This window comes from Triplophysa dalaica, chromosome 16, assembly GCF_015846415.1.
Source record: "Triplophysa dalaica isolate WHDGS20190420 chromosome 16, ASM1584641v1, whole genome shotgun sequence".
Lineage (NCBI taxonomy): Eukaryota > Metazoa > Chordata > Actinopteri > Cypriniformes > Nemacheilidae > Triplophysa > Triplophysa dalaica.
In genome coordinates, this window is record NC_079557.1 from 4,789,912 (window position 1) to 4,813,540 (window position 23,629).

The 23,629-nt window shown below is 38.2% G+C and overlaps 1 long non-coding RNA gene across 2 annotated transcripts in view; it reads left to right on the forward strand.

The window, feature by feature from the left end:
- LOC130438346 (uncharacterized) overlaps nucleotides 1-23,629 on the forward strand; it is a 44,380-nt gene that overhangs the window by 16,041 nt on the left and 4,710 nt on the right. The window contains exons 1-5 of one of the 2 annotated variants that reach the window (XR_008909312.1): nucleotides 3,572-3,688; nucleotides 5,999-6,051; nucleotides 8,289-8,463; nucleotides 8,596-8,721; nucleotides 9,510-9,585. This is a non-coding gene — a long non-coding RNA (uncharacterized LOC130438346). Of the gene's footprint in view, nucleotides 1-3,571; nucleotides 3,689-5,998; nucleotides 6,052-8,288; nucleotides 8,464-8,595; nucleotides 8,722-9,509; nucleotides 9,586-23,629 lie in introns of those variants that run through there. The other variant, XR_008909313.1, reaches the window with a different exon arrangement.

The window sequence follows — 23,629 nt, forward strand, 5'->3', positions numbered from 1 at the left end:
ACAATGAGTAATTCAATATTCAATAACACAATATTCATTCAAATAATATATGTACACCAACATATATATATATATATACGTCTGAGACGTAATAGTATCCAGAGAGTCCGTGAAAAATAGATGCCTGTTCTGATACTCAAAAAAGCGTGTGGTGTCATTTTTATCTAAGTGAGGAATTCAACAGCATTTTTAAACATATACAGAAAATCCTGAGTCCGGATGTTGAGACGTCTATATGATATGGTTAACATCATCATAACAATATATCTATACAGAGACTTAAATAGGCCATTCCGTGTTTTTAATGGCTTTTCAACTATATGAATGGCCGATCTAGTCACTGTCTAACATAAACGCATTGAAGTGTCTACTGAATGCATGCATTTGACTGAACTTAAACCACAACATGCAGTGTTTGCAAATACCTATATCACATGTGGATTCATGAGGACCAACACTGTATGAATGCTGTAAATTCGCTGACTGGTGGCCACAGTATTCTTTACTTTTCGTTTTCAATTATTGTTTAATGAAAAGTAGGCCTCATATAAACCAATCAAGGGGTGCCATTTGTTGATCCCATCTTTTTTGACATCAGTATAAGATATTTGGTCGAAGCATCAACCTATTCTTTTAAACGTGGTTTAGGTGACTATTAAACTAACTTAAATTTGAACTGATATTTTTTTCAAAATTGCCCATCAGAATTGGGTAATTATAATCGTTTTGTGTTGCTAAGTGAAAATATCTAGTTTTCGTAAACAGTTGCCTGTTTTTAATCATGTTACATTTAATAAGTAATATTAAGGACTATTTTTGAGGGGGATTGGGGTTGGGCGAGGGTGCGTGGAGTCTTTCTTCCTTTTATGTCCTTGGCTGATCACATGCCTGGTTTCGGTTGTGTTTTACATCTTTGCCTCATGGCCTATTCATGTTATTTCTTTTGACAAATCTTGTATTTTTGTTAATCACTAGCAGCTCTTATTTTTCTGATGTGGAATCCTGCTGTTACATAACAAGACATCTGCTGGGCCTGGCATGTTAAATGTTTGCCAAAACATCACTTTCCATTTTGCAAAACAGTTTCGGTGGTTTAAGATCCAAGTAGCCATGCATATAATTCTTGTTGTTCTGAATGCTCATGACATGCCTTTCAGAATGATCTCTCTGCTGTCTGTCCAAACACTTGCCGTTGTTTTTGCAATATTGCGTCGCTGCCAACACATTCGTTTTTTTGTCGGGCAGAAGTAAAATTTTTTTTACTCGAAACTGATGCAAACAGACCTCTCTTTGGCTCTCTCCAGATCGCACCACTTTATCGGTTGACATTTCTCAGATCTCTCACTTCCATTGACTTAAAAGCTCAACGCGCTACTCCGTCTTAAATTCCTAACACTTTCTCAGCGTAACCTCTGATATCAGGCGTCCTTCCTTTGGCATTGTTTCTCAGAGCTGTCAGAGTCGAGGAGTGGATCAGTCAAAGACATTAGAGCGAGCATTCATCAACCACTTACTTTACACCTGTTTCTGCTGTGCAAGACAGACAGCCCAGGAACACGATGTCACATCAATCTTCTTGCTGGCTGACTTAAGTGTCCCCGTGAGCCATAGGAACATCTCCTCTCCAGGCTCAGACATTTACAGTTCCTCATTTGCCTCCCTCCGGCTGAGAATTCTCTGAAAAGAACCGACGTCGCCTGAACCGAGGCCCCGCTGTTATCGACGGACTCTCTTGCAATCAAGCGGCGTCTCTTTGAATCTGAGACAGAGAAAATGTTAAGTGGATTACCCCACTTTGCCTGTCTGAACATGAGGACAAACAGGGAGTGTAAGGGTGGAACAGACAGATCTTCTCCAGGCTGTTTCTGTCAGAAGGGAACGTGCGGCACTAATTGCCCGTAATGTGACGGTTGTGGGGCGATGGGTTGGTCTGCGCCTTGTCGGCCCACCGGCGTCACCCCCCTTCGGCCGTATGGAACCCCTTTGAGCCTCATCGCATACTGTTGGCCAGCTTGGCCAAGATGGAACCATTCCCTGGAAACGGGCCACTCAAGGCGTTGACGTCTGCTGGCGAACATCACGCTCTCCCAGTGTGGTTTTGTCTCTAGTGAGAATCCAAGCATGTGTGCCCAAGTAGGAGGGAGGCAACTGGCAATCTGCATGAAGGATTGCCTGGCTGCCTTATTAAGAGCCACGCTACATAAAATCGAATGGCAGTGGGGAGGGAGCAGTGTACTGTCATTTCAGTTGTATTCTGCTCACTTATCGAGTTTTATAAACTTATGTATAACATGGATTTGATTTTTTTTCCATCTGAGCCAAGACACCTGGTCTGGGGTTGCTAGGTAACACATTATACCGGGATGTTTGTTGTGTGTGTGCTCTTTGCAAATTGCTTTGATCCCCTAGACACTGACAGTCTCATCCTCAAAATTGCCTTCCCTGGGTGCATTTGGCACTTCATCATTCTGTGGACGTAACTACATTTGAAAGCAGAAAGTGTGGTAAAATAACTACCTTGTTAGGTTCAGAAAGAAGGGAGAACTGTGAAGTAAAAAAGACGAGTTGGCTATGAACAACATCAGTTCTCATTAATAAAGAATGTGGACATAGTCGATCCTTCCGTCCAAGTTTCATGTGCATTTGTCATGTGGATGCAAATAAATGTATAAAAATCGTGCTAGCTAAACCAAAAAGTTTCTTTGAAACTCTAAAATCTTGGATATCTTATCCTGTAATCACTGCTCCTCTTTTCTCACAGCTCTTTCTCACTCGTTCATGCGTCATATTTGTACATCTTGCTTGCTCTGCTTTACAAAATGGGACAAATGAAAACATGCAGAAATTTTCGTTTTTCATGGCTTTTATGTGGCACACAGTCCTGAAAACATGTTAGTTATTCTTCTCCTCCTAATGGAGTGTGCATTCATTAATGAGCTTTTTTAGAATGGTTATTTTTTTATCTTTTTTGATGTATCTTTGTGGTGTTTGCTTCACTGGTCTTGAAGACAGGTTTTTAAAATTCAGAAATGTCTTATATTGTACCTTATTTTTGCAGTCAACCCTGCAGTAAACAATGTATGAGATGCTTAAATTGGGCATGTTAATCTTGGGGGAAATGCAGGTTTGAATCCATTAGGCAAAATTGGATGAATCTTCCATAATCTTCTCAAGAACATGTCTTGGGTCATAATTCAGCAAAAAAGTTATTTTTAGCATTGTGACTAGGACAGTTTTCCCCAATTTTAACTTTCCTAAAAATGTATTATTTCCTATGCATAAAAGTTGTAATTTAATTTATTTATAGGATATATTACTATTACTATTTATTATTATGTTATTTTATTACTATTCATTTATTAGGCCTATTATTATCAAAAAGGTTTTATATATGTATATATTTGACTAATGCTGATTTATTTTTATTTGTGTTATAATAATTGATGACCATTGTAACTGCAAAACTGTAATAGAATTTAAGAATAATTGAATTACAAAAAAACAAACGCAAAATTTTCAAAGAAACTTGATTTTCTTGACGCACATTATTTTTTACTTATCTTTTGTTTTTAGATTCACCGACAACACATTTATGTTATAAAAAGCAGACGTTCTGAATAAAGGGACTCTGAAGATGCCACCAGCTGCTGTCTTCATCAGGAATATTAAGTGCCTTTCATTTCTCCAGGTATCGGGGGGATGTGCACGAGGTTTAAGAGCAAACCTAATGAAACGCTGATGAAAATAATTTCCTGCCATTTTGGAAAATGCCAGTGCAGGGCAGTTTAACCATTTGTCAATATTTACAGAGCTGTTTTTGCATATGCTTTACTCTATCGGTGTATGTACAGATGGGATTTAAATGCGGTCACAAACCATTTTTATTATAGAACGAGAGCAAGATAAGAATGAGAGGTGATTCAATTAATGATGCACTGCAGCTACACACTATATTTCGTACAGTACAGTCAAACTATTTACAGTTGCATACAGTTGTATATTATTTATTTTTGCAAGTAAATGGAGAGAATAATTGAGATTATAGATAAAGAGAGAATAAGCAGAAGCAGAAATCTAACTTGCATATGCAGATCAATGTGCTCTGAAGACAGAACAGACAGAAAAAACACAAATCTATCTCACACACCCCCAAAAATTTGCCCAATGACTCCAATATAAAAAATATAATTACATTTTTCCTATTCACTGTTGATCTGTTGTCTGAATGGTACAGTTACTATTATATGACTACTTTAATGGAGAAAAAAGCTTTGCATATGCTTACAGAATACCTTTACATTAATAAAAACATAACACTGCATTATGTATGGTCTTTAAACTCCTCAGATATAGTTGTGACAACATCTCTCGGCACGAGATCTCGCAAGATTTTCTTACGCAATTGGCATGATGGAATGGAGAAACAACCCCTGTTCAGAAATCAGAGCATAAATTTTGTCATTTGAGTTTGTGACAATTTTTTTTACATATTGCTTATTACTGCATAATATAATTTAATAAATAGATGTTTAATGTGTTTGCTAAAGTGCAAGTTGATTTTATAATGCCAACATTTTTTGCATTTTTATTCAATATATAGATTGAATAAATCTTTATATTATCCCTATATTTCATCGTTGAGGATTTCTTTAAAAAAGTCAAAAAATCTCATCTTGTTCTCGTGAACTCAGTCTCGTATCTCGTCTCATGGGATAACTGTTGGATTTCTGTCAACAGATCCTCCAAATATTAAACACGGCACCTTTAAGAAGGAAAGATTTAAACAGAATTGTCTAGAGACTGGAGATTACAACTTGATAGAGGCGATGTGTCACTCCCATGTTGTTGCTTTATTAAGAAATCACCTTCTTGTTACATAATCAATGCTTTTGTAGTGTTCTTTGATCATCAACCAGCCTCGGACAGATAAGATGATGCAGTTTGTAGTATAACAGCTAAAAATATCCCCAGTTGGGAAAAACGTGATTGTCAAGTGATGGAATTACACAGAATCTCTGTTGCACAGAAACACTAACAGCTGTCGTCAATAATTTGCCCAAACTAACACAGACTAATCATCAACATGGGGAATACGGCACGTGCGCAGTTCTGGTGTTTGTGTGATGGATCTGAATGTCAAATCGACCGCAGACTCCATTGCAGAATCGTTGCTGAGGGTTCGAAACACAGAGAAATGGCTCGCAACGTTGTTCTATGCAATATTAATTCACATCTGAGAATACAGCAGCTTCAAGTTGTTTTAGATCAAAAGCTTTTTTATTTGGCATCGGGGGAGAGCACGTTTGAGTGCTGAGGACGGAGAAGGCAGCTGTCTGTCTTTGATATTTTGGCTCATATTAGATGACAGCCATGTAGAATGTGCTTTGCATAGTCTGTTTTAAGCACACAGAAATCTGCCTCTGTCAGCTTCCTGGGGGTGTACAGTGTAACTGTGAGCTTGAATTCAATTTTCACATCACCTGAAGCATCTGTGTACTGTACGTTTTCAGATTACACAACACGTATAAATGCATTTTTATATTTACGGTCTGCTTAAATAATCAGTTTACGCTGTCTTGACTCTCTTTTAAACTTATTCAATTTATATATTTAAATTTATAATGAAATAATCCCAATGCTGTCTTTTTGTCTTTCATGGCTCAAAGATCACTGATATTCCCATCCACTGGAACAGATCCAACACTATTTACTTTTACTCTATACCAACTAGCGTCAAAACAAACGTCTTTGTGCAGGGAGAGGATTGTTTTCCTTTTAATTTTCAAAACTCATCCGTGTCCGTACTCATGTTCGAACTAGAGTAAAATATTTACAACAGCCGACATGTTTGTTTCACATCTGTGCCAACACTTACAGCACATCTTTTGCACATTAAAACAGCTTTGGCATTATCACGGTGAACCATGGGAGACTTGTAATGGCACTAACTTGTGTTCCTTCTCCACACTAAAGCTTTTCCAATGTTTTTTTTCCTCAGAATACATTAGAAGCGAGAAGAAAGCCGGAAAGGGCTGCTTGCCTCTTTCGTGGGTAAGCTAGGGTCACCATCAATTCTACCTTTCCTTAGGGACACATAGAAACACACTGGGAATGTAAATCTACAGTGCACTCAGTAATTCGTTGTGATTTGGAGATTAAATGTAACCTCTAAAAAGAGTGCATGTCATGGTTTTACATGAACGTTTTTCTTTCATGCCGAACCATTATGCATTTTTTATGTGCTCATAACAGATGTGAATAAGCAGGATAACCCCTCGTGTAGTGTAGTTTTTAATTAAAGAGGCTTGAAAGAATGTCACGGGAAGACATGTTGAAAACTCATCCGAGATGAAAGATCATATTTTTGTGGTATTACAGACCTAATTAAGTTCTTCTTCTTCTTCTTCTTTCTAGACGTTTTTCGGAGGTTCTTTGAATGATATAGTCACATGCTTCCAGCTTGCTTTAGCCAATATACGTATTACTGTGTTATTGTAAACATACTGCATTTCTTTTTCATATTTGATTTATGCAATGCACTCGGAGTTCATATCTTGCTTCAAAGCAAATCGTTTTTTTCCGCTTTTTCGTCTGGATGGTTAATGCACATATTATTCTTTTATGCAAATAATGCAACTTTATAGCATTACTGTTCATTTATCTGAAGTCAACACACAGTTTTACGATAAAAGAGAGTGTGTAAACTTTAGTGTCATCCAGAGGCCAAGTCATATAAAGAAGAACTGCAGTTTTGATTGGTTGACATAAGTCACGTTGTGGCTTTGTTCACCTTAGACATTAAGTGTCACTGTCAGTGACGTGCCTTCAGTTTAAACTATGTTTAGAGGTGAATAAAACAGAAATGTTTCACACCAAGTTGGCTGTTAAGATAAAGCTTTTGCTTTTTTTAGACGTCTAGTCTAGAGTATATGGTTGGTAAATGGTCGCGAGTTCTAAAACGGTGCTTTGAATGTTCGCATTGCTACACGTTAATTTTATTGATTTATTTTTTAACCTTTTCAAAAAATGATAAAGACTATGTTATGATGTAGTTTTCAAACACTGTTTGCCTGTACAGGTGACTGAGAGCAAAGTTGTCTTGCTATCATTTTCTCAGAGTGGGGTCTCTCTTTCTCCGAAACTACAGCATGCAATTTGTTTATTAGTATTTTCTTTCCCCCGAGTGCTGTTAAACTCTCCAATCTGCACCTACGTTTTCAAAAAAATCTTTAAGTCACTAGCAAAGGTTTGCACAGTTGTCAACATTTGACCTATTCCAGTAAGCCCACGTTTGACCCAAGAGTCGCGCGTTTTGATTTTTTTAGCTGTCGAACAGCTTGTGGGAAAGATACACTAGAATTAAAGCCATGACCGCTGGGCTGAAATCTCAGTTAAGCAATAATGATCTAGAGAGTTCCCAGACCCCGTTCACTACATGCACGACTTTATGAAGATTAAATATTGATGGGATGTCTCATCCTTCAACAAAGAGACGTGTTTGAGTCGGAGACATGGCGGAGCTTTAGATAAGGAACTCCCGGCTCGGTAGACTTGACAGATTGATTCACGTCCAGATAAATCTTTAGGAGGTGGTGCTTAATTTATTCGCTTATTTTTATTTATTTTATTCTGCATGAGTGTTCATTTATGAGTGTGTTAAAGCGAAAACTCCCGACGTTTAGCATGCTGCATTGGCCGGGCTTGAACGGCAGGGTTTTTATAGGCTCTTTGTGAAATCAATTTATATTATTCATCAGGCTTCATGTGCCAACAGGGTCTACAGTTTTGCAAAATTAATTCTTCTAAAGGGTGAAGCAAGGCTACTGCGCTTGTTCTTCAAAGAACAAGAGAGCTGTTTCTAAAAGGTGCTTTGATCAGTTTATGAAGGACAATTTGAATGACTAGTTCCCCGAAACATGAAAATTCTGCCATAATTTGCTCACCCTCATGCCATTCCTACTCTGCATGATTTTCTTCCGCAGAAAAAGTGAAATTTATACAGTGATTTTGGTCCGTTAATATCGGCACAAAGCTATCAAATGTCTTCAGCGAGTGAGTCACACTGACTACTTTTCCTCCTTTATAGAGCTTGGCAGTTCTATAGCCTTTCACTTCACAATAATGGCTGCACATTACTTTTGTGTTTCATGGAAGTATAGAAAAGACTTTGTTTTTAATTATACATTTTGGGGAAAATAAATTTTCAATATGACTCAGACCCAAAGTTAGAGAGGCTAAAAGAATGTCAAATTATCACAAGTTGTCCTCTCTTACATGTATCCTTGCAGGCTTTGTATAGAGCACTAGAGAAAAGTGGAGAGAAAGAAAGAGAGAGCGAGAGAGCATCTGAGTAAGCATCACTCCAAGACTGAATCACAGGATGGAAATGCCATCAGTGGGCAAAGAGCAGCGCGGCAGGGGGCCTGAACGTTTCCTTCCAAAGCCTTCGAATGACCTGGATATGTATGACATCATCTCTTGCCCGCCAGAACATTCCCTTTGCTTCATTTGGTTGATCTTAGCCTTCGGAAGATTTTGAGCTCCTAATAAGCTCTATAGGCGTTTATGACAAACTTCTTCCTTTATTTACTGCAGGCTGTGAAGTGGAGTGAGAGACACAGCTTTTGACAGATGGTGAAGAAAAAATAATGCTGAAGAACTTCTCTCAGGGTTATCTTGAGGCCTTTATTTTAAACTGACTACAGCCACCGTGTATTATCTGTGAGTAAAAGCGCAATCATACATGCATGTTTCTCTCGCTGACACTGATGTCACCGATTTGACCATTATAGCGTCTTTCTAATGAACTTGTTACAGCAGCTTAATTTTTTGCCTCTTATTTCCTAGACAACACTTATTTTAAATGTTAAAACCCCATTGGAAACGTAAACAGTGTTGGGGGGTATTTATCTAAAAGTAGCGATGCTTCTTGACTACATTTTTTAATATTGTGACAGCTTGCTCTGTTTTCCAATAAGCAGCATCACTTTTTATCACATTTTATAGTATATTCCATCTTAAAAACGTTGGGTTGTTTAAACCCATGGTTGGGATATGGATATTTTTATCTAACGGTTGGGTCAAGATTAACTTAATGTAAACGCAGTTCATAAACAACAAAAGTGTCGTTGAGAAATTATTTTCCAAAAATGCTTAAAAATACATGTCTGTGATCTGTTAACTTAAGCTGCTTTCTAGTTTTATTGATTGTATGTGCCGTCAGGTTAAACGTTGTATTGCTTTATGGTTTATCAATTCAGCTTTAATTGATATTTACTGTAAAAAGATATTGTTCCCTTCCAATAATTTCAATCCATTTATGTTCTTAACTTAGTGCTTCTGTGAAAAGTGCATTCTGTTGTTTAAGTTATGAGTAGCTTGTAGTTTTGGAGGCTAAAAACAGCTTTCTTAATAATGATTACAAGCACGTTTTTTGCAGATGTTCATTTTCATTATTCAATGCAATTCGAGTCAAAATGCTGTTCATAATTTTTTGTTTGCCATGTCAGAAAGAAGACCTTGTCCATATGATGTGTGCTCTGCACCTCCAGCCCTGAGGGATGATGGAGAGTCGAAAGGTGAAAGGTAAGACAAATAGCTTCACATCACATAGAGACCTTTTTGGAAAACCGAATGGTTTATTTTGACAGTCCCGCTGGTTTCACAAAAACCTGTTTGTATTTGCAGCATATGGGTTGCATGAATTGAACTGCGGCATTCTTCTCTACAGCTCATTTAGACAGCTTAACGTTTGTAGCTACTTACGGCCTGCGTTACTGCAAATGATAACAGACAGATGGCAAGAATCTTTCATTTTTGTTGAAAAATCTTTCCATTCATTTTTTCCTCCTGATGCAGTTTCGTATAAATTAAGTTTATTGATAAAATCCGACCGTCAATCTAATATAATATAAATACTGGCAGTGAGAATGGGTATAACTAAATTGAAATGCACCAAGATGCGTCTCGCCACCCGTGAATTAGCAGAGGTTAACCGCAGAAAAGAACAGTAATGGTTACGTGCAAGATATTAAATTTGTCTCATTATTATGGAAATTTTTTAATCTAAATTAGCGGAGTTCAACCGAACATGTTCTTTCAGCTCCCTGCTCTTTCTTCTATAGCTTGTTTTTTTAAACATGCATCTCCTGTCTTTCATTTTAGGTTGCTTTTTCTCTCTTTTCTCTTTCTCTCTCTCCCACTCTCTTCCCTTCTGATTTCCCAACAGTAAACTTGGCCCAAGCATCCTTGGCCCTTCTAAAAGCATGATTTCTTTGTAAAGGTATCCTTCCGTGTTGACCTCTCAGATAACTGGCTGCCTGCCATTTCCTCTCAACGAGCTCATCAATCTATCTCGCTTCTTGAACGGCCTTGATTTTATTGTCTTACGCAACACGCAGTCATCCGTTCATCTCTCATCTTTAATGTCATTCTTCCAAAATTTAGTCTTAGCGGTGCGCTTCCAAAAAACAAGCCATATCACAGACCTGCGGATACCAGATCAAAACCGGTAGTACTGTAGGATGCTGCAGTAAAAAATTTTATCTTCAAGCTCGTTTTCAAGCACCCTATATGAATCTAATTCTATGTGATATAGGCAACAACAAAAAATGGCTTTTACATTTGTGTTCATCTTTGTTGACATTGAAAAAAGAGTAAACAGATATTGACAATACAATTCTGGTGATATTTTTCTGAATTGATAATTCCGGCAGTTAAAATGTAAATGGAGAACCCTGGGGCTTTTGCATGGGAATATGTGCATTCTATACGATCGTCCACTGTGATTTTTATTGCTTATAAGCAGGCTCTTTGCACGTATGAATGAATGCATGCCATTCAGACCTGATTTTTTCATTCCCAAGGAAATGCATTTGCTAGTCAATAGTTGATCAATAAACGCCAGCTCCACCACCAATGACTTTATCATGTGAGGGAGTGCATTGCGCGTCTGGAAGTTTTTGGTTTTATATGGGTAATTTAAATGTCAGTCATGGCCCTAAATCCATTCAAGGCCATTACCTATAATTCTTAGCTACGGTGCGTAAAGATAGAAGGTCTGATCGCATAACTTTCTTGTACTGAACTTCCTTGTTGAATCAATTGATTTTCATCGTTTTTAGCTCTGCCATAAGGTTTTTGAACTTTTTTGATATACGCCCCTTTTTTTGAAGGCATACGTAGTCGCTTACCTTGCAGAAGATAAAAGGTTTTCTCTAAATTTCCTGGGAGACTGAGACCACAACATGGAAAGTGCTTGCTTTTGGATTCCTTTGAATATTTTTACGCTTTGTCTCTGAATGAGGTCAAGACCACAAAGAATAATTTTATTTGTATCACCCCTTGTATGGCCGTCCGTCTCAGCCCATCCGTATAAAGATCAGCTTGGATTTGTATGCCGAGCGACAGCACGACACTGCTCCAACTTGGTAAACCAAATGCCATGTTTTAATAGACAGGAAAACAGGCAAAAAGCGCTGAAACAAATGTCAGAAAGGACTCTAGGCAGGAGCTTCTGGTCCTAAGAGTGTTACAGAATTATTCATTCTCTATCTAATCTTCTCTGCCTAAATCAAAGTTTTTTTTTATTATTATTACGTTATAAACATGTTGGCAACAGATGTATGTCAACAGCGTATCAGCCCACAGGAACTCCAAATGTCACATTAGTCTGCATGGTATCTTGGGAACACAGCTGTAAACCTGTGGAATATCCCAGTAGATTTACTAAAGGGTGTCTATATATTCAGAATGACAGATTCAGGATTCATTTCACTGAGCCCGGTTTCCGCCTATCCATATGGAAAAGTTGATTTTAGATGGAACAGCTGGCATTAATGGAACGGTTCACCCAGTTTGAAAATATTGACGTTATTTACTCATCATGTCATTTCTAACCTGTGTGCTTTAATTTTCTTCATAGAGTAAAAAAGAGAAATTTAACACATTTTTGCATTGCTGTTTATACTGTATACAGTGTTGATGATTTTAGTCATGGTAGCTGTGCACTTTTTAAGGGATAGTTCACCCAAAAATGAAAATAGTTTAGGCTTCTCAGGCTCATGTCAGTTCAAAAAAGGAAATTTAGAAGAAATTTAGTAACCGAACGGCGCTGGCACCCATTCAATTCTAGTACATGGACACAAAACCAATGCGAATCAGTGGGGTCCGATTAAAAAATATCTTCTTTTGTGTTCTGCATTAGGAAGAAAATCATAATGTTTGAAATGACAAGTGGGTGAGTAAATGATGTCAGAACTTTCATTTTTGGGCGAAAAATCACTTTAATATACTTTTAAGACTTTGAAAACCATTACTTATAGTTATTGGAACAGTGAGTGAGCTGAGAGATTTTAGTTTGTACCTGTATTACTTTTATGTTATAGACACCTCAAACGGTTGCTGTATGACAAAAATAATAAACATGTTAACATTTTTGCTTCATGGAAAACAAATGTAAATGCATTCCTATTCACATGCAAACAACGGAGCCAATTCGCAGTTGAGCCTTCAAGTCTTCGCATTCAAAACAAAGATTCTCGGCTGGTATCACTTTGAAAGCGCGGCGTCTTTCTCTGTCTGTCTGCATTTAGAATGAGGCTTTCATGTCTAATGCCTTTCTTGTTTTTCACTCTTCTGAATGTTTTGCTAGCAGGATTCGCAGAGAGCTAAGCGAGCTGTATTTCTCTCGTACATATTAGACGTCAAATAATCAGGTACCAGGACATTGTTTTAAGCGGTAAATAAGGTTGGCTACACTGATTGTTCCTTTATGTGCTCCAAACCGGCATGAATTTCGTGTTTTCTTGGCAGAAGGTTTCTTACGAAAATGACAAGCAATAGCGTTCGTATTGTGCTGTGTTGTGTTGATTACTTCAGCAGGAAGCCAAAGTTACAAATTAAGTCATAAGGGAGATGCCAATAGAAATTGAGGCAATAAAAACGTCCTGCCGCGTACTGCGCCTGGTATAATGTGTAGGTGCGGCTTTCCCGAAACTTCTGGTAGTTTGAGGTAATTTGGCATGTTTCAGTCGAAGTGCGTGTGCAAGCAATTCTAACCAGCCTCTGACATTATTGGTCTAAAGAAAAAGTTTCTGCTAAGTCTAGTTTGTTGTCATCGTCTGTCATGATTTCCCTCTTGGGTGCTTTATGTTCCGGCGTTGCTGTCTGCCTCTTCCCTTGATAGATATGTTTTGAAGCAATGAAGAGATGCAGACGTTCCGAATCAAAGGTTTTAGGATAACGTTAAAGCATTTGGAAGGCACGCGATTAATCTTGAGTTTACCAAGAGACGTCCCTAGAGTTTTATGCAGAAGTTCTCTTCTGAACATGTGATGATGGAGGAGATTGTTAACGGACATTTTAGTCGAGGGAATTTTCAGTATGGAAAGTATTCGTTTCAAACGTCAGTCATGACCATAACCTGAAGCCGTGGAAAAAATAAAGATACCATTCCAAATGTTAATTTAACTGCAAAGATGTACAGTATGGTGGTCATTCCAGTCCAGTGTCGGTTAAATTTCAACAAAATCAAACCTCAGGAGTGAAATAAAGTCATCCAACTGCTATTGAAAGACAGCATGCAGAGACATATGAACAGGTTATCATATAAAAAATAATTTAGAATATTTTAAAATATAACTTTTCCTAAATACATGTAGGCCTACAGATAGTACTGTTGTATTGCCTAAATGTGAATACAAACTTGTTTTGACCTGTTTCTCCAGTCTTCATTTTCTGTAAATAAATGCATATGGAAACAATATTTTTATTTAAAATGTGGGAGAAATAAAGTTAGTAGTTCACAGAATGATTTTTTTTTAACCTAAACACTATAAAAAGTACACTGTAAAACTTTGCTGTACTTTTGCATCAAGTTTGCATTTTACTGTAGATTGACTTACTACTTAATACTACTTTCCTATTTGAACAGCTTTCAATTACTGTGATCAAAATCCAATCACTTTAACTTTTGAGATTCATAATGAGCAAGAAGAGACAAAAGGGCAAATAAATGACATTCTTCCTAAGCAGTTTTGTCTTGTTTTCTAGTAATAATATTGAAAATGTCTTAACTTACGATATAATTACATTACAAGAAAAGTGACCTGAGATATTTAGTCTTGTTTTCTAAACGGAAAATATAAAAACTAGGTAAGTTTATGCTTAAAACTAAATCCATCCATCCATTTTCTACCGCTTATCCGAACTACCTCGGGTCACGGGGAGCCTGCGCCTATCTCAGGAGTCATCGGGCATCAAGGCAGGATACACCCTGGATGGAGTGCTTAAAACTAAATTGTAAATTAAATCTACAGTAAGTTACTGGAAAAACGTAAAAAAAAGGGTTACAGTGTACATTTTGAAATCAGAAAACTGATTTTAAAGTAGTTTTTTTCTGTGGCTTTAGTGCATAATGGGTAACTACGGCATAAATTACATTCCGCATTCATTTCTTTGACAATGTTTGCATCGTTTGCATATTTTTTGGCGTAAATCGAGTTCTTACACATGCATATAAATATGCTGTGGGCGCAATTCATTCTTTGTGAATTACCCCTAAATGTTTTCACAAGATGATTTTAATCATCAGAAGCTTGTTTTAATTGCGCCTACTTCAATTAAACTATAATGGCAAATATGGTAATGATCATGATCATTAACAACTATTGTTATTGGAAAGGTTGCAGGTCTTGTACATGGATATTTTCCCTCCACGTTTAACATTACTAATGCATGGAAAACCTCAGGTAAGAGCTCTGGAGCACTTTTGATTTCTGATATTGTGTCCGCAGGCTCCTCCATGCTGCAGACAGACAGGGTGTACAAGGTCAAACACTACCAGAGACTGATGCAACCCATTCTATACGGCGTCAGCATTAACAAAACCTTGTTTAAAGAACGAACAAGGATCAAGGCAGCGCGTGCTACATGCTAAGTGTTTGAAATGAGTCTGCCAGCCAGCAATCAATGCGTTGATGGATTTTAAAATTGTAGTACTGCGACGGCGCGTGCTGCTAACACCCCCGCACGGCACAGGTTCAGTTAGCGGCTCTTGTTCTGTCGCCGTCGCACCACGTCTATAGTGCAAGAGGATTAATCTTTACGGTGGCGTTTTCCTGCTGAGATGCAGTGAGCTGGGGAAAGGCATGAATGCTTCATACATGACTAATCAGATCAATAGACTGCAGTGTGACTGTCGGTCTTTGGGTGGTGCTGTAGCACTTTTGAGCAGGTCTGCATCGCTCAGTCTTCCTCATTCTCCAGCACTCAGTTTTCTGTTTGTGTTCACCTGGTCTCTCCATTTTGTTTTTCGTTTTCTTAATCTCTCTCCATTTTTCTCTCATGCATACACACAAAGGTGTGTCAGCGATTGACCTGTTTGCTGCCAACGTTTTTAACATACAAATGGTTCCTGCTCAGGTTTAGAATCCACACAGCCTCGCCTGGATTTTCAGGGCATGTGGGTGTTCAGCCAAACATAGTAGTGCTCCTGCCAATCGGGTGGGCAGCTGCTAATGTGTTACAGCTCGAGACTATTTCATCATCCTTTTTACATTCGAGAGCTTTGGCCCTGGCACAGATTTCAAGGTGCACAGCACTGCAATCCAGACACTAGCGCAGATATAAGCCTGTGTTTTTTTATTCCATAAGAGCCGGTCGTACTAAGGAGGCCGCTGATCGTTTTCGTGATTCATGTATACAAACATTAGCAAACAACTGTAATCGGGTCTAAACGCCCCGAGCTCACGTCAGCCACGGACGCTTCCCTTATTTTGACACCGTGACTCAGCACAAGTAAAATATTCATTAACCTGAGAAATGTGGATGCTCTGCTGGTTACAAACATTTAATAACCGGAGACCTTCTTGTGTCAAGTAATCAGTTATAAAAATTATTGTTGAAAATCTTTATTTTAGCAAAAATGATACTAACAATTATTTCATTTTTGATTTGTGAGACACATAAGAGAGCATCAGAGTTAATGATTTTAGAAGACAAGCAATCGTAATTGTGTAGCGAGTCTGTGTGCATACAGTATACACACACACATAAAGTATATTCAAATATTACATTAATTAATTTATTATTATAATTAGATATTTATTAAATGTCAGGACCATAAGATTTGCTGACTGTGTTGACACTCCAATGGATTTCAATCTCTCTCTATTTTCTTTTTGATTTCTTCTATTTATAAAAAGAAGGCTTTTCCAGTATGTAAGAGTGTGGATGTTATTCTAAGGAAAGAAAGACAATAAGAAAATGTACAGTGTACAATGTACACTTTTTGTCCCTCTGCCTTTTGTAAACAGAGTTGTATCCTTTTATTTCTTTTTTTTTCTATTTACAGTCTGTAGTTTTGTCCCAGACACAAGAATCTACAAGTCAATTAAAGTATTCTGTAATTAATAATAAATACAAAGACTAATAGACACAAGAGGAACAAGATAAGTAGGCTAAAATGTGACTAAGTTCTGATCATAGTATCCATTTATGCTTTGAGAGCATTATTTGATCTATAAAAAAGCCCTTTGGACACTAAATGACTTTCTTCAAACCAATTACATCATTTCTTGTGTGCAAATGCATTTCTGTCTTTGTGGGAACTCTTTTTTCCCACTAAAACCACAATTTTTTGAATTTTTAAAACACACAGTTAATCTCCTGAAGCCTTGTGGCTCAAATCTGTCTCTCTCTATGAACCGATATTTATCTCAGAAACGCTGCTGCGCCAAGAGTAGTCACTCACAGCGCGAGCCGTAATCGAGTTGACAACATCTCCACTCTAGGGATTAAGTGTAAGAACACAAAAAATGCCAGAACTGATCAAACAAATCATGTTCAATCACCTTGTCAGGTGGAAAAACCCACTTAAAAAGTTTGACAGGACTTTCCTTTTGTTGTCAGAAAGCCTCCCACCCTCGACTACAAATGATTTAATTCATCATAATATTATTGATTTCCTCTTTGAATTAGATTACAGTGAGCAATGTAACATGTCAAAGAATGTAAATGAATGTTAAAAGCCTTATATATTAATAAGCAATGCTAAGGGGTGATCGGCACGTAACTGTCATTGTTGATGTTAATAAAGCTAATATATGAAGACAAGGTGAAACAAGAGGACTCGTGAAATGATTATGACAGCAGGGAAAAGTTAAGTTCCTGTAAAGATGGAACACTTTATACATCTCAGTTAACGGCTAAATGACTGCGTATTTTACCATATGGCACAGCACAGGAAAGAGCGTTAGTCAATATGTTCGTGCTTCTTATTTTAGAATAAGATGAGTTAGTTCATAAAGTCCCATTATAGCACACCGGGTTTTAAAGATGCGAGAAGACAAATTGCTCATAAATATCTGAGCTTGTAATAAACCGTGGAAACTTTTTTGCATGCAGCTATTTCAATAAGATTGCCGTGACGTTTTATCTTGTTAGAAAAACACAATATTTCAAAGGTGAATAAAATGGAAGCCACATTGCCACATTTGAACAGAAACCTCAATAAATTGGGAATTTCATACATGCTCCCCTAAGACAATAATCATCTCATCCCTTCATAAGTAGGTTCCGTGCCCTATAATTAATTGCGATGCATGATGACCCAGTAACCTAAAAGGTGCTCGGTTTACTGGAGAGATGGTTTGGAGAGAAGGACAGCGAAGGAGAGAGAACGCTGAGAAGAATCCTACTCTTGTGATTCTCATAATTAGGGACACATACTCTGTGTACTGTCTACACTACAGCTAGAGGCAGAGCTCCAGAGAAGAGTCCGAGCAGGAAGCACAAGTCCGGTTTATTCTCCAGCGGTCTGGCATATACAATACTTAGGTATAGAATCTCTTCTGAAGGTCCAGCCAGAGTCTATAGTCTGCAGGCGGACCCTCAGGCCTGTCGAGGAGTGCAGATATAATGGAACGGAGCAGCTCACATTTGCCCGACGCATGTCCACTGGTACTGCTGTGTACAGCCTATAAATGTTCTGCACATCATTTCTCTCTCCCACTCTATCTCTCTTTGTCCCCTCTAACCTTCTCTGTTTAACCACCCACCAACCTCAACATCAACATAGAGCACCGAAACAAACCTTCCCTTTATGAACAAGCCTTTTCATCTCGCCCCCTCGCCAATTCATAACTCACTACTAATGAAATTAATGACTAGTAATTAAAATGATCTAGTCTGCGGGGTCTTTTCCAGGGTTATTTAAGCAGACTTTGATTTATTGACATCAATAAAGCATGCGGTGAGTGTCCACACCAGTACACACGATAAGAACCAGAGCCAATGATCCATCATCCCATCTTGGTGGCATGCCATAGGTGGATGATTAGAAAGCAGACCTGCTCGGTTCATCGCTGACCTACGAGTGGGTTTGGCAAAGCCCGGTGGTCCGACACAAGCATGTTTTCGAAAGAGCAAGATAAATAGGGAGGGCGGTCAGGCGGCTTTTAATGTAAACACCTGTGTTTTCTAATCTTATCTCTGCAGTAATTCATCATAAAATGATCACATGATGAAGTACAGCATTTAAACAGGCTATATATCCATACGTATGATGTAAACCAATGCAGATTTTAAAGAGGTAGTTCAGGGCTTTATTTCTCAGTGGTAAATCTTTGGCGGGCATTTCAGTTTTGTTTACGGTAGGTTGTTGCGTCCTTCGTCTGCACTGTCCCAAGAATTCGATTGCACGCGGAAGGGGTGTGCGGGCGACCGCGAACCCTCCTGGTGTGGAAATTATGCCATGTGGGCAGCTCCCGGACACGGAAGGCTTGACTAGACTTTGTGGTTAAGAATCAACCGACAAAAAACACGAATTGTATGGGTTTGAATTAGTTGAATATGACAAAATAAATAGAATATGATTTACAGCTAAATGTGGAGTTTCGTATTTTATGTTTATGCAATGCAGTAAATACTCCGTTTGTGGATTTGTGTGCTGGTCTTGACATTATTTTTCAAAAACCATAAATGAAAAAAAAAAACTAAGCCAATAGTCCATTCATTTTTCTAACATACTGTATATATTTATGGATTTCGTTTCCGTGCATTTTGTGCGAAAATAAATGTTTGTGACCCAAACGCATCATGGTTTATTTAACCATTTTAACAATTTAACTATTCTGAGCTCATTGAATTGCATCATGCAGGTTGTGATCGCCACAGATGCTGTTTGTGCCAAAACAGCGCGAACAAGCGCAGGCATTGCAAGAAAAAACTGCACAATTCATTCCAAATGTAAATGACAGTTTTCAGAGTTACATTTCTGTGCATTTCTCAGCTCCGAAATGTTTTCTTTCCTCCACTGAAGGATCTGACAGCAGTCTTTTCTTCTGAATGTGTTGAACGTGTGTTATTTTCATTTTGAGCTGTCTTGAATATTCTGCTCTTCTGTCACAGACAAAAACACAATGAAACATCATCCCACATAAGATGTCTCTACAGTCTCAAAACATTAAAACTGTTAAATACAATAATAGACAATAAACTGTAACATTTGTGTCGGCCCCTAAATGACGGCTTTTATGTCATCTAGTACAGAGAGAGGTCTTTGATAGCCTGGTAAAGAATCTTGTGACTCAAAATTGACAACATCCTTATACGTTGAAGATGTGACATTCTCAGAAAGATGCTTAAAGCCATTGCTATGCATTTGTGTGACTAAATCGGTGATTAAAGGAATAGTTCAGCCAAAAACCATTTACTCACAACCATTACTCATTGCTCTATAAACCGCCAAAGGAGGTGTTTGTGTCTTCGCTCTTTCTCCATACAATGAAAGTAAATGATGATCGGGCTATCTTCAAAGTTAAATCTGTGGTTACATATATATATATAAACTTATCTTTTTATACTTCACAGAAAAAACAAAACCATACCAGTTTGGAGCGACATGAGCGTGAGTAAATAATGACAGAATTTTCCTTCAAGCCTACGGTCTGTGCAGACTCAAAGGGGACCGGGTGATCCGACCAATCAAATGCTACGTGTGAACAAACAGATGTAGGGCACACAGCCCAATGCAATTCTAAGGATGCGTCACAAAAAGTCTTTGTTTACTTTGGGACCTTCCTTACTCCCCGGGAATAATTGCGGTTGGCACATGACAAAGTGAACGTGTCATTGTGGCCTGTAGTACGTGAAGTTGAGTAGTACGTGAAGTCTCTTAGGGTGTATTTGTAATGTTCTGACGTTCTTTGAGTGTTTAAAGTAAGCATTTATGTCTTGTTGAAGGATTTTTTTGCTGATGTTTGCTGAAACAGGGTTGTTTAAAGTACATGCCAGACCACACTTGGATCTCGTAAAACCTCTGATCGCTCCACATTTAACAGCTGTACGACTTCACTCTTTTTTATTGTTGAACAGGCTTCCAGCGAGGGTTTTCCGGGGCTTAATCTTGGTAAATTGGGGGGATCACAAGTTTAATCTCGGTAAATGTTGGAAGCGGAGCGGGGGGCAGCTCGGGTCTTTGTATTTGCGGATCGGGTCGCTGTGTTGGCCGCAGGGTCCTCCGTTGAAAGTGACCCTGGTCGGCAGATGGACAGGTATCTAACACCTGCTTCTAATGAGCTCGTTAGCTAAACTCACCTCTTTAGAACGGAGCCAAGTTGCAGAGCGGGTGCCAAGCAGCTTAGAGAAATTATGCGATGGCATTTTGCTGGCAAGGGGCATCAGCGAGCCTTTTTTGGTAACTGTGATAAGGGAAGACTCCGACACGGTCTTTGTGTCTAATCACCAGTCTGTGAACTTAATCTTAAATGGCAAAAGCAGAAAGATATTTTCAGAGTATAATGCGTAATGTGTTTCTGAACAGAGCGGGAGGGAATGCTAGCTGAATATTTGGTTAGTGTGTCAGTGTTTGCCTCAGGGACTCGAGCAACTGCGGCTTAGCTGTTTTATTTTGATCCAAGTGAAAGAAACTGTCATAGGATCTTTTTTATCCCATTCAATACTGTGTGAAGCCTGGTTAAGCATTTCCGATGAATGGCTGCCTGTGTGACTATCGCATTGAAATCCTATTTAATTTGCGAGTTGCATTTTAAGATAAAAATAGAGTTTCAAATTTTATTTATTTCAAGTTATTTCCACAGTGAAAGGATGGTGCTTGTGGTTGCCAGGGCCTTGCTATGTGGTTACTTAAAGGTAAAGTTTTTAACATTTACTGTGTGCATTTGACAGATGCTTTTTATGCATTCAAGGTATACATTTTTCATCAGTCTGTATGTTCCTTGGGAATCGAACCCAGAACCTTTGGCCTGTAAATGCAGTGCTCTACCAACTGAGCTACAGGAACACTGTTAGTGGGTTGTGTGGCTAGATGTCATCACTAGGTGGATTCTTACTGGCCTAGTCAAAATATTATAAATATATGACACTATGAGTCCTCTTTAATGTATATATAGCAGCGAAAAAAAAATCATTTCAAAATGAAGAGTTGGTTCCTAAATGAGATTACTCAATTCTTCAAAGTACAAAAATCATGTTTCTTTACTGTGCATTAAAATTAATAACAAACTGCAGTTGGTTGGTTTCTATTTAAGCCATAATAACTAAAAAACAGCCAGCTAGCAGCTAGCTTACACAAAAGAACACAACAAAACATGATCATATAATAAAAAACATGATTTTTGAAAATGTCATTTTGGAGTGAAACTCTTCATATTATTTTCACATTTTCTGAATTGACTATTTATAGGTAAGTGTTTAGGTAAAATGATATTTTTGTTTCCTTCTGTGAACTACTAACAAAATTTCTCCCAAATTTCAACTAAAATAAAAAATGTAAATCGAAAATATTGTTTCTATTTGCATTTATTTGCAGAAAATGAAAACTGGAGATCACGTTAAAATAACAGAAAAGATGCCTTGTATGTTTATATGCTCTTTTAAACAATGCAACAGTACTATTTGTACATTTGTTTAGGAAATATTAGAAACGTTTTCTTTACAGTTTTCATGTGTCTTGTCACGCTGTCAATCTTTCACATTGCTTTTGAATGACTTTGTCACTGCTGAGGTTTGATTTTGTTGAAATTCAACACAGACTGGACTGAAATGGCCACAATACATCTAGGAATCCTGATTAAATAAAAATTTGGAATAGTCTCTTTCACTTTTTCGGCGGCTGTACATATGTTGCTTATTTTCCACTGTGAAGTTTGCAGAATTTGCCAGTAAGGCTGTCTTGCCTCCTGTTATCCCTTGACCAAAAACACATTTGTTCAACAGATTCTCTTTTTTGGTCAAGGATGTACTTTCGAAGCAATTAAAATACATCACTTGAGCAATCGGGCATTTACTGTTGGTTGTTTTTGGGCCGGCAAGATAATGAGTAGTGCACTTTTAATTTGCCTTGACCCGTAGTGTCGTACAAATGAGCTCCATGCATAAGCTAAGAGCATGTTTACTCTATTAAACATCAACAGAGACATTAATGTTTCCAGTGTATCTAATTTATTTATCATCTACATCCTATTTGATTTTATTGATGTGAGTGAAGGTTATAAAAAGCTGTTATTAAGCATATAAAAGTCTCGCAATGATATGCAATATAATATCTTATCATACGTTCGCAATTTACATTACGCTCCGTTGTTGTGAATTCCAGTAGATTTGTGCAAATCAGTTCGTTCCCCTTGGACCGCACTTTCCCTCATTAAATGAATATGGCTCAACTGCATTTGACACTTTTCTGACTTATCTCCTCGCTTTCGAGCAAGAGCCGTCCTATCTGCCTTGACTCCAGGTCTGTAACAGGAACTGATGTGCAGTAGTGTGAGAGAATCATCACAGACGCTCTCACTGCACGAATGTCATTATCAAATTGGATCCACTTTCCCATTTCCCAACAGAAGGGAATGAGAATGTAAGGATTCTCGACTTCCTTCCAGTTTGTCAGCACACTGCGGATTAAGCGCCGGCTTCCGCAGGCATGTGCTGGTACTGGAAGTGTCTCCCGTGTCCGGTGTGCTCTGCCAGCGAGCTTGAAAGCCTGTCCCATTTCACACGCAGGACAAAAGACCTAGACCGCAACAGAGGTTCTGTAGGTCCGATTCTGTCTCATCACCCATCGGCCACCTGCCCAGACAGGGTCACGGATGTTTAAGCAGACTTGAGATTTGTGACTCTCGGCGGATGTGACTGGTTCAAGCAATGTATAGTCTTCTAGTCTTGCCTGGACAACGCGAGGTTGAGAAATAGAGAAAACATAGCATTTCTTTTTACAGAGTTGTCAACTTTGGCCATTTCAAAATAATTTATTCTGGTGCAGCGTGGAAAGGTTGCCAGGTCCTGAAAAGGGAGGAGGGAAAATGGACGAGCTTGGCTTTATTTCACACCCGGACTGCAGGTAGTAAGCAAAATGTGAGCCAGTCCTGGAGTTCAGTCTGTAGACATGTCATGAACCTTATAGTCGGTGTTATGTATAATGGATGCTGAAAGTGCATTTAAAAATATACTGATGACTAAAAGCATGTCACCATGTAGCAAATTGATGTAAATTTGTAGATCTGTCTTCATACATAGTTGTAATGAGATTAATCTGGTAGTTTAGGGCTCAAAACATCTGTGCCGAACCTCATTTATTTTGTAATAATGTATCTTTCTGATATGTTTTTTT